At 38.0% G+C, this 10,331-nt stretch overlaps 1 protein-coding gene across 1 annotated transcript in view; it reads right to left on the bottom strand.

Annotated features, from left to right (window-relative positions):
• Positions 1–10,331, bottom strand: part of PLCL1 (phospholipase C like 1 (inactive)) — a 342,078-nt gene that overhangs the window by 215,895 nt on the left and 115,852 nt on the right. The window lies entirely within an intron of this gene.

Below are 10,331 nucleotides of genomic sequence, written 5' to 3'. Positions count from 1 at the left end.
TTGCTAACACTACTTTTAAAAGAGCTGAAGAAAGAAATACCTTGGAAGACCACTTCCCATCCATTTATATCCTAGAAGGGACCCTAACAAAAACCACTTGTTGGCAAGCCAAATCACTTATTCTGAGACAAGAGAAGGAACCATAAATGCATCCATTTTAAAGTATTCATCTTTTAACTATAGGCCACTAATATTGAATGACAGCTGCTGTAAACTCTAATTGGCTAAGATGCATTAGAGCCAAAATACTTTCATAGTTGTTTTACAGATTTCTGGAAGCATATCACAGCATGTATCTTTGCAGCTATAACCATTTTAACCCAGCTTACTCTTCCAGGAAGTTTATTTTAGGCTATGAAATTTAAATACTGCACTTACTAAAAAAAAAAAAAAGTATAAAGACTTTACAAAATCATTATATAATGCAGGGTATTGGGACAATGTGTAAAATAAGGAAAAACCGGGGTGGCTGTGTAGCTCAGTCGGTTGAGCATCTGACTTCGGCTCAGGTCATGATCTCACAGTCCGTGGGTTCAAGCCCCGCTGGCAGGTGACAGCTCAGAGCTTAGAGCCTGGAGCCTGCTTCGGATTCTGTGTCTCCCTCTCTCTCTCTGCCCCTCCCCCACTCACGCTCTGTCTCTTTCTGTCTCTCAAAAATGAATAAATGTTAAAAAAAATTAAAATAAGGAAAAGCTATGAACATCAAGAACCTTCCTCCTACACCTTGATTTTAAGTCGTTCAGCAGGCCCAGCTTCTTTGGTTTCCATCAGTCATTACCCTGATGACGATGAACCAGTACAAATAGACAATTTACCAATTATCCTCATTTTGTCCAAACATCAGAGCCTTTCCCTAACCAATCTGTCTAAAGATTTGCAATTGATCTTTTTTATTTTTGTTCCTACCAGCCATGGAGGAATTAACACGTAAAAAGGACATGAAGACCAGATGAGAGGCAAAAATAAAAGGAGGAGAAAAATAGGGCAACTTAGATAATTCTCCAACTAGATAATGAGTTCCTGAATAATTAAGAATCAGGTAAGTAATGGTGCCAACCCCATTCACTTAATTTTTTAAAAAGTTATCTTCTAAGTCAAGGGCAAGTCCTTTAAAGAGCCAGTAACTGTTCCACTCATACATGCTTTGTTCCTAGGAGCAGGTGCCTTAAAATATTTCCTTTATTAATTTTTCACTTTTTATACATTGATCCTAAGCTTCACCAAAGAAGGAAAAAGAGAAAACAAAACAAAACCAGCAGACCTGAGCAAATCAGGATACTTTCCCTAACAGATGGAATCTTCCTTTCTTTTTAACACTCACAGCAAATGTTTTAAAATGCTATCTTCTATTTCTTCACCATTCCTAACCCCATCGCCTCATGCCACTTTAATATTTACTCAAGGGATGCTTGGGTGGCTCAGTCATTTAAGCAACCAACTCTTGGTTTTCACTCAGGTCATGATCTTGCAGTTCATGGGATTGAGCCCCATAATGGGCTCCACGCTGTCAGTATGGATTCTCTCTCTTTCTCTGCCCCTCCCCTGTTTGCTTATTCTCTCTCTCTCTCTCTCTCTCTCTCTCTCTCTCTCTCTCTCTCCCTCTCTCAAAAAAGAAAAAATGTAAATATATTAACTCAAAGCCAGTATGCCTCACTCCAAATCCCTGCAATGCCTGGGAAAGTGTCTTACCCATAGTAGGTGACTAAGGAATAGCTCTTGAATGAAACTGTTGTAAAAACACTTCTCTGCACACACATACACACACAATAGTGAGTTATCAAGAAAGTAAAAGTATCTAGAAATGGAGAATAACTGAATCCAGTGTGGTAGAGGTGTCTCAGCATAGCAGTTGCTAAACCATCACAAGCTAAAGAAAATAAATACCTAAGTTCTCAGTTCTTTCTTAGGACCAGAGCATGGAAAATAGCCACATCTCATCAGACTGTGAGTCTATGTAATGGGGAACTGAGAAAGGGCCCTGCAATCAATATAAGTAGCAATGGCCTGAGGAGAGAAAGTATGGGGAGGTTCCCAGACCTAAAACAAAGAATTTGGGAATTTTTTGGAGTCTTTAGTCACATGTGTGTTACTCATTCACCATTCAAGAGAATTCATTCTAAAAATAGCATAGTTCTGATCCATGAGAGATATTTAATAGTCTAGCCCTAACCAAAATTGGGAATATACATGTAAAATGACCATCGCCCTCTCGTTTCAGTAACTTCCCTAAACACCTTTAACTTCTGTTTCCCCTGCCTTATTCAACCAACCTGGTAGTAGCAGAAACATTCAAGAAAGAATTTTACCATAGTCATTTATACTTCTACATCTGTGGTTTTACACCTGTGAATAAAGGGCTCTGTTCCATGGTAAAAAGATCGGTCAGTGAGTTGGTTTGTTGGTTGATTGGTAGGTAGGTCAGTTGGAGGAGAACAAAAGGACCATTCAAATACCCCTGAAATCATACTCAATAAGGTCATCTCTGAGCAGGAAGACAGAAACCCCACCAGGACCTTGTGTGAAGGTACTGGTAGCTTCTGCCATGAAAGAGAAAAGAATGGGTAGAATGTGGGTGGAGAAATTAGTAATGTAATTAAGGATCAGCCTTATAAGTTGCTGCCCACAGCAACAGCTGAGCCCCCTGTAAGTCTAGTCCAGGTTAATTCTTTATCCTCTTTTCTCTTTCAAACAATGAAATATCCTCTGAGTAGTATAAATTATAGCAACTATTCCAAACTGCTGCTCTGCAGTGAGTGAGGTAACAGGAAAGTATATAATGAAAATGACTTCCACAGGCCTGGTCTAAACACTTTTCTAGGGACAAGAGAGCCTGGGCATGGCTGCTGGCAATAGACATTGCCTGCCTAGTCTCTATCTTCCCTTCTGAGACCTCACACTTTCATTTACCTGTCAAGGTGGCCCTTATTTTCATTCCAGCCAGAATTTATCCATCTGAAATTTTAGAGAGCAAGCACAGAATGTGACTTGTGACTTGGCCCAAACCCCTCCCTTACTTTCCCTGCCAATCTCCAGCCAACCTGTCCCCCATAACCCTGATGTCCATAGCCTCTGCTCTCTCAGAGCTTTGATACAGAGTAAAGCATGAATATTATAAAGAGTAACTTTCTACATAATTCAGCAGACCATTTTATTGAAAAGGAGATAACAGAAGATACAATAAACCAAATAAACCTTTTCCAGATATAATAAAAAAAAAACGTTCACAAACCTTGAGGAACTTTGTAAGAACTTCTCCTTATGTAAGAACTTCTGTGAGTTACAAATGCAAATAATATAACTCCAAACATTGCAGACGTGTCCTGGTAGGGCAAAATGGTTCTCTAAAAATTATGGAGGCAGACGACCTACCTACTGGATTAGAGTTTAGAAATTTTGATGTTTTTACTTTGTAGCTCAGCAGGCCTGACCACTGATACAAGCAGCTGTTTGATACAAATCAATAAATTAAGATCTAATAACATACATCACTTTTCCTAAGCGTACAAGGAAATGGAAGGTATTGAATAATAAGGTATGGTAGGAAAATAAAGTCTCTTTACACAATAAACTATTAGGAAGAAAAATAAAAGGCTCAGTTATTTCATTTTATTTTTAACCCCTTAATTTTCACACAGTCATATGTAAAAGAATCCAAACATTTTTTTTTTCTCAAGATACGGCATTAAACAACTCAACTGCAAAACACCTGAGGGTTAGTTCAGTCACATCATTTGCATGTGTTGTATTTTGTGAAGAACACATCTGTTGGAGTAGTGCTTCTTTTTTTAATTTTATTTTAATATGAAATTTATTGTCAAATTGGTTTCCATACAACACCCAGTGCTCATCCCAACAGGTGCCCTCCTCAATGCCCATCACCTACTTTCCCCTCCCTCCCACCCCCATCAACCCTCAGTTTATTCTCAGTTTTTAAGAGTCTCTTATGGTTTGGCTCCCTCCCTCTAACTTTTTTTTCCCCTTCCTCTCCCCCATGGTCTTCTGTTAAGTTTCTCAGGATCCACATAAGAGTGAAAACATATGGTATCTGTCTTCCTCTGTATGACTTATTTCACTTAGCATAACACTCTCCAGTTCCATCCACATTGCTACAAAAGGCCATATTTCATTCTTTCTCATTGCTAAATAGTATTCCATTGTATATATAAACCACAATTTCTTTATCCATTCATCAGTTGACACATCTCCAAAGGCAAGGGAATTAAAAGCAAAAATGAACTATTGGGGCCTCATGAAGATAAAAAGCTTCTGCACGGCAAAGGAAACAATCAACAAAACTAAAAGGCAATCGACGGAATGGGAAAAGATATCTGCAAGTGACATATCGGACAAAGGGCTAGTATCCAAATCTATAAAGAACTCACCAAACTCCCACCCGAAAAAAACCACACCAAAAAACAAATAATCCAGTGAAGAAATGGGCAGAAGACATGAATAGACACTTCTCTAAAGAAGACATCCAGATGGCCAACAGGCACATGAAAAGATGCTCAACGTCACTCCTCATCAGGGAAATACAAATCAAAATCACACTGAGATATCTCACGCCAGTGATACCTCACGCCAGTCAGAGTGGCTAAAATGAACAAATCAGGAGACTATAGATGCTGGCGAGGATGTGAAGAAATGGGAACCCTCTTGCACTATTGGTGGGAAAGCAAACTGGTGCAGCCACTCTGGAAAACAGTGTGGAGGTTCCTCAAAAAATTAAAAGTAGATCTACCCCATGACCCAGCAATAGCACTGCTAGGAATTTACCCAAGGGATACAGGAGTGCTGATGCATAAGGGCACTTGTACCCCAATGTTTATAGCAGCACTTTCAACAATAGCTAAATTATGGAAAGAGCCTAAATGTTCATCAACTGATGAATGGGGTAGTGTTTCTAACAACCAAAATTGTATGGTTTCTTGAAGCAATGTAGTAATTGAAGATTCTCCTTGACTGATATTTTTAAAGGCATCTCTTTAAAATGGGAGGTTGAGGGGCACCTGGGTGGCTCAGTCGTTGAGCCTTAGACTTGGGCTCGGGTCATGATCTTGTGGTCTGTGAATTTGAGCCCTGCATGGGGCTCTGTGCTGACAGCTCAGAACCTGGAGCCTGCTTCAGATTCTGTCTCCCTCATTCTCTGCCCCTCCGCCACTCAAGCTCTGTCTCTCAGAAATGAATAAATGTTCAAAAAAAATTTTTTAAGAGAATTCTCTAAAATGGGGATTATGGGGAGGTTGGGATGTGTGGTAAGTTTTATATGCTAGAAAGCCACTATCTTCTCTTCTAAAGGCATAATCTGCTTAAAATAACCTAAGTAGCACATATTCCATTTTGAACTACTTTCAATTACTTTTACTGCTTTTACCTTAAGTAGTAGTAATGAATTTTTCTCTACTCCAGAAGTTCTATGATTAATAGTCATTTGCATAAATTTGCACAAATTACTGCATACTCTTCCATGCACATTCAGCCCCTGGGAATGACTTCCTCTTCTCTCTAACTCAACGGGACAGGACAAAAATAGCAATGGAACAACTTTAGGCAATAGGTTTCATTAAATAAATGGATTGTATGAAGTATATTGTTTTCTCTTTTTTCCATTATTCTCTAGCCTTACATGATAGAGAAAGGATGAGAGATGATACAAGTCAAAGAATGAGTAATAAAGATGGAAGAAGCACAAGGAAAAAGTCTTCTGTATCATTTATTTTGCATTGTTTTTACCTTTTCGATGGTTACTCATGAGAATTTGCATCTGCACAGAATCCAAATGCATAGCTTTCCCATCCTCTACTCCAGAATTAAAGTATATAAGGGGCAACTGAGTGGCTTAGTTGGTTAAGCGTCTGACTCTTGATTTTGGCTCAGGTCATGCTCTCACAGTTTTGTGAGTTCAAGCCCCACGTCAGGCTGTGCCTGGCAGCATAGAGCCTGCATGGGATTCTCTCTCTGCCTCTCCTCCACTCATGCTGTCTCTGTCTCTCTCAAAATAAATAAATAAACTTAAAACAATTTTTTAATTAAAAAATATATATATATAATGCTCAGCTTTCAATTATTCCTGTAAAATATCCTTCAATCACTCACATCCCTTCTACCTAAACTCTGAAGCTCCTGAAAGCTGACAAGAGCAAGGGAAGGAATTTTTGCTGAGGATCCCAATGAGCCGCTGTGAGTCACAGAAATGGGCCAGCCTGCTTCTGCTGGTCTGCTAACAACAGAGCTGCATCATTTCCAAATGAAAAATGAAAACCTTCCTGGCCACAGAAGGAAGAGTGAAAGAGGGAAGCGTCTGCACACACCAGGAGGGGAACACACTGCTTCATCACCTGGAGGGTGGAGCTGTTTCTCCGGGAATGTTTATAAGACCACTGACGTAAATGTATAAACTAAAAAGGGGGAAGTGTGTATAAAAAATGTCACTATGGCACAAATGAAGCCAGAACATGACTGATCTAGAAACTTTTTCTTTATTTGTTTATTCATGAACATAATTTTAAAACTAACAATCAAGATGAGGAACAGTATCTCATTTAGTTATTTGACACTTGTCCATGCTAAAATGTTCTCTTTCTAGAAAAGTTAAAATTACAAAAAGGTATAAAGAAAAAACATCACTAAAGGGAAAAAATATCATCTAAACATATTAAGCATATTAAGATTATTGACATGCTGGTATATTTTCTTCAGATATCTTTCTAGTTGTATTATTTTTGCATTGTTGTACCCAGATGCGTACCTAATTGTGGATCATTTCTTTCATTTACTGTGCAACATCTGTTATTAAAAGTTCTATAAATATCATGTTTATGAATGAATTTAATCTTGAAATTAAGCAAAAGTAGAGAGAGTGACTCATCAGTGATTACACACACACACAAACACAAAAGAAAGTTCAAGGATACATTTCCTTCATTAACACTTCATCATATTGTTCTCATAAATCCTTTTCAAACTGTGGGATCTACTGTAATTTATGAGACAGAAAGAGAGAGAGTTCCCTTTCATTGCTTAACAACTTTAAAAAAATAACCCATTTCAGAAAACTTCAGAGCTAAAAACTGTCCCAGCAACAATAATGTTAGCATGGAGTCCAATCAGAGCACCTCAAATATTTATCTAAAACATATCTCAAGAACTGACTAGTATCTATCTTACCTTTTTAAAAATCTAATGGAGTCAAGAGAGAATTTTTGTATCAGAAACTGCCTGAAAGTCTGAACAGCTCTTTACAGTTAGGACTTAATACCAAATAAACATTTGCTTGTTTAATGCCATTGAGCACAGAGCCAAGGAGAATTGATCTTGACAGTTAAGCCATTTGTGCTGAATGATAACATAAATTAGAAAAAATTGCTTGTTCAAAATGAACTAATTTATCATTCAGCATGTTTACTGAGCAATGCTGAAGGAAAACCTTACACTTGTACGAAAGGAAGTTTCTGAAACTGTACATCTTTGGTTGAAATACATGCACAGAATAACTAGATGCAGATATAGAGCAATACACCAAGTCAAAAAAACTTCATACCATCAAGTGGTATGAATGGCCTTTGGTTCCAAATTTAAGCTTTGTGCATTTCTCAAAAAAAAAATTGGTTATTTTATATGCTTTCCCTAAAAAAGAAAAAAACTACACCTTATTTGTTTATCAGTTTTCAAAACAGTTTGCCATAACCTCACTAATGCTGATTATAAGTATTTAGGTTATTATTCCCAACAAACTGCATAACATTAAATTTTTCCAAAATACACACAGATGTTGGTGCTCAAATTATTTCATCTTAGAAACAGAACCACACCACCTATCCCCTGGGGAAAAATATTGATATTTCACCCACACACATTTGAACCAGAAATCTGACCCATGAAGAAAGATGCCTACTGAGAATCCCTCCTCTCAAATAGTCCTTCCTAATGAGCCAAAGAAGTTTCTAAATCTACAAACCAGTGTAGCTATTTCTCCAGAATTTTTGTAAAGACGTTCTCTACATTTACTTACATAGTATCTGGGTGTTTGCCTCAAAAAATCTAATTTTGCTCATTACAATGCTCCTTTTGGCTTTCTATCTTTCTACGTTGTATTACTAGCATTAACAAAAGGCAGAAGGTTACCCTCAGAATGAGAATGTGAGGACATACCAACAAACTAATACTTGAAATCTCAAAGGCACGAGACACACACTAGAAGGTGAATACTGGGGAGGGGTTCACTGCTATTGGCAGCAGCAAGATGAGTTTAGGTGATGAATGGAGTCAGAATTTCATAACATTGAATTACATAGGGAGAAATTCATTCCCCTTTCAATTTACTTTCAATACTGATTACATCATAGAGAACATCTAAGTTTGGTGCCAGTTTTTAACACCACTCTACTACAAGCTGTGATAGATTAAAAATGATTTGCCATTCTCCCCCTTGAATCTGGCCTGGCCTTAGTGACTTCTTAACCAATAGAAAGTAACTAAGGTGTTATGGTACTTCAGAGGTTAGGTCATAAGAAGCTCCCATAGTGTCTACCTAGACCTCTTTGAACACTTACTGTTGGAACCCAGCTGTCATGTGTGAGAAGGACATACCACATGAAGAAGCAATGGGTAAACACTACAGTAAACAGTCCCAGAAAAAGTCTCAGCAAATAGGCAACATCTATTGCCCAGCTGAACGAGAGCCATCATGGCATCCCACCCAAACAAACCTTTAGATGACTTCTCCCAGCTGCTGACTGAAATCTCATGAGAGACCACAAAGTGAGAACAGATGACCCAAGTCAACCCACAAAACCATGAGAGGTAGTAAGAAAATGTTACTTTAAGCCACTAAATTTGAGGTGAATTGTTTCACAGCAACTGATAACCAGACACTTCCTGCTCTCCCTTTCCCAAATAAAAAGAGAATAAGCTCAGGTTTAGCAAGTACACAGGCCAATACTAGAATATACAAAAAGAATGTTTTATTTTTTTTTAACGTTTATTTATTTATTCTGAGAGCAAGCACAAGTGTGTGAGTGGTGGAGGGGGAGATAAAGAGGAAGACAGAGAATCCCAAGCAGGCTCCTCTCTCTCGGCGTAGACGCCGATGCAGGGCTAAAACTCACAAGTCACAAGATCGTGACCTGAGCTGAAATTAAGCCAGGGGCTTAACTGACTGAGCGATCCAGATACCCCAAAAGAGTGTTTTCCTTTAATCTCATTTATGCTTACAGCAATTGATAGTGTGTTTCTTATTTTATGGTAATGATCAGAAAGGGAAGCTTCAAATGAATATATTTAGGTTAGACAAATTTTTAAGGTATCAAGTTAATTACGATTTGAGTTTGAAAGCTTAAAACAAAATACATGACTGTGAATGCTTGTCATTTGAGAAACATTACACAAAAAGATGAAGAATGTTAACATGGAAAGATCCTAAAAAAAAGAAACTAGGACCAGAAAACAGAAATGTGATTTTGTTTAGGAAAGGCAAAATGAGAGTGTAATATCCAGAAGTGGGTTCAGCCTATGCTTGACATGGTCTGATGTTCTCTGTTCAGATGTCACCACTTACTCCTGAGTTTTCATCGCAGGATCTGAAGGCAACTCTGACCTCTCCCACAGGGGTTGTTTGGGGGCTCTGTGGCACTGCTGTCCTCATATTGTTTATTCCATGTGCTCTTTAGAGGTTAAAGTAAATCACAAAATGTCCACAGAAATTTGATGTTATTTGCTGACATACTATGAACAGGAAGCTCACTTATGTTATAAAGTGGCAAATAAGGATCCATAAAGATGAAGGAGAAAACAAGATTCATGAAGATGAGAGAGAAAGCAAAGACAAACCAAAAGTCATAATAGGCAGACAACGTAGTTTGAATACAGTGAAAGATGACCTTCAAAATAATATTGACTTTGATTCAGAAAGTGTTTGGAATACAGAAGGAAAGAAAATGGATGTGTTATGAAAGAAACAACTTTAAATATATTTAAGAGCATTTGAGACTGAGCAGAAAAATCAGGCCATTGGTTAGAAGAGAAATCAAAATGAGAAGAGACTAATGGCAAAGGTGTGGGAAAGGTTTAGCTGGAGGTTTTGCGGGCACAGAGGCAGTCTCAGTGAGTGGGTGAGTGAGAGAGTGAGTGAGTGAATGGAAAAAATTGTTACTGAAGTAGAACTAGTAGACCATTAACATTAGTGATGGACATCCTCAGGCTTTTGTAGTTACCACAAGAGCATATGATTTCCTCCATAAAATACACACTTAGAAGATGTGGTTATAGACTGTCCTTGGCTGTGAGTGTCTCCAACACACTAGCCTTGCATTCTCAATGTCATATTTAAAATT

This window comes from Prionailurus bengalensis, chromosome C1 (assembly GCF_016509475.1).
Source record: "Prionailurus bengalensis isolate Pbe53 chromosome C1, Fcat_Pben_1.1_paternal_pri, whole genome shotgun sequence".
In the NCBI taxonomy this organism is placed as follows: domain Eukaryota; kingdom Metazoa; phylum Chordata; class Mammalia; order Carnivora; family Felidae; genus Prionailurus; species Prionailurus bengalensis.
Note: the sequence above shows the minus strand (reverse complement) of the source record. Positions and strands in the feature narration are given on the sequence as shown.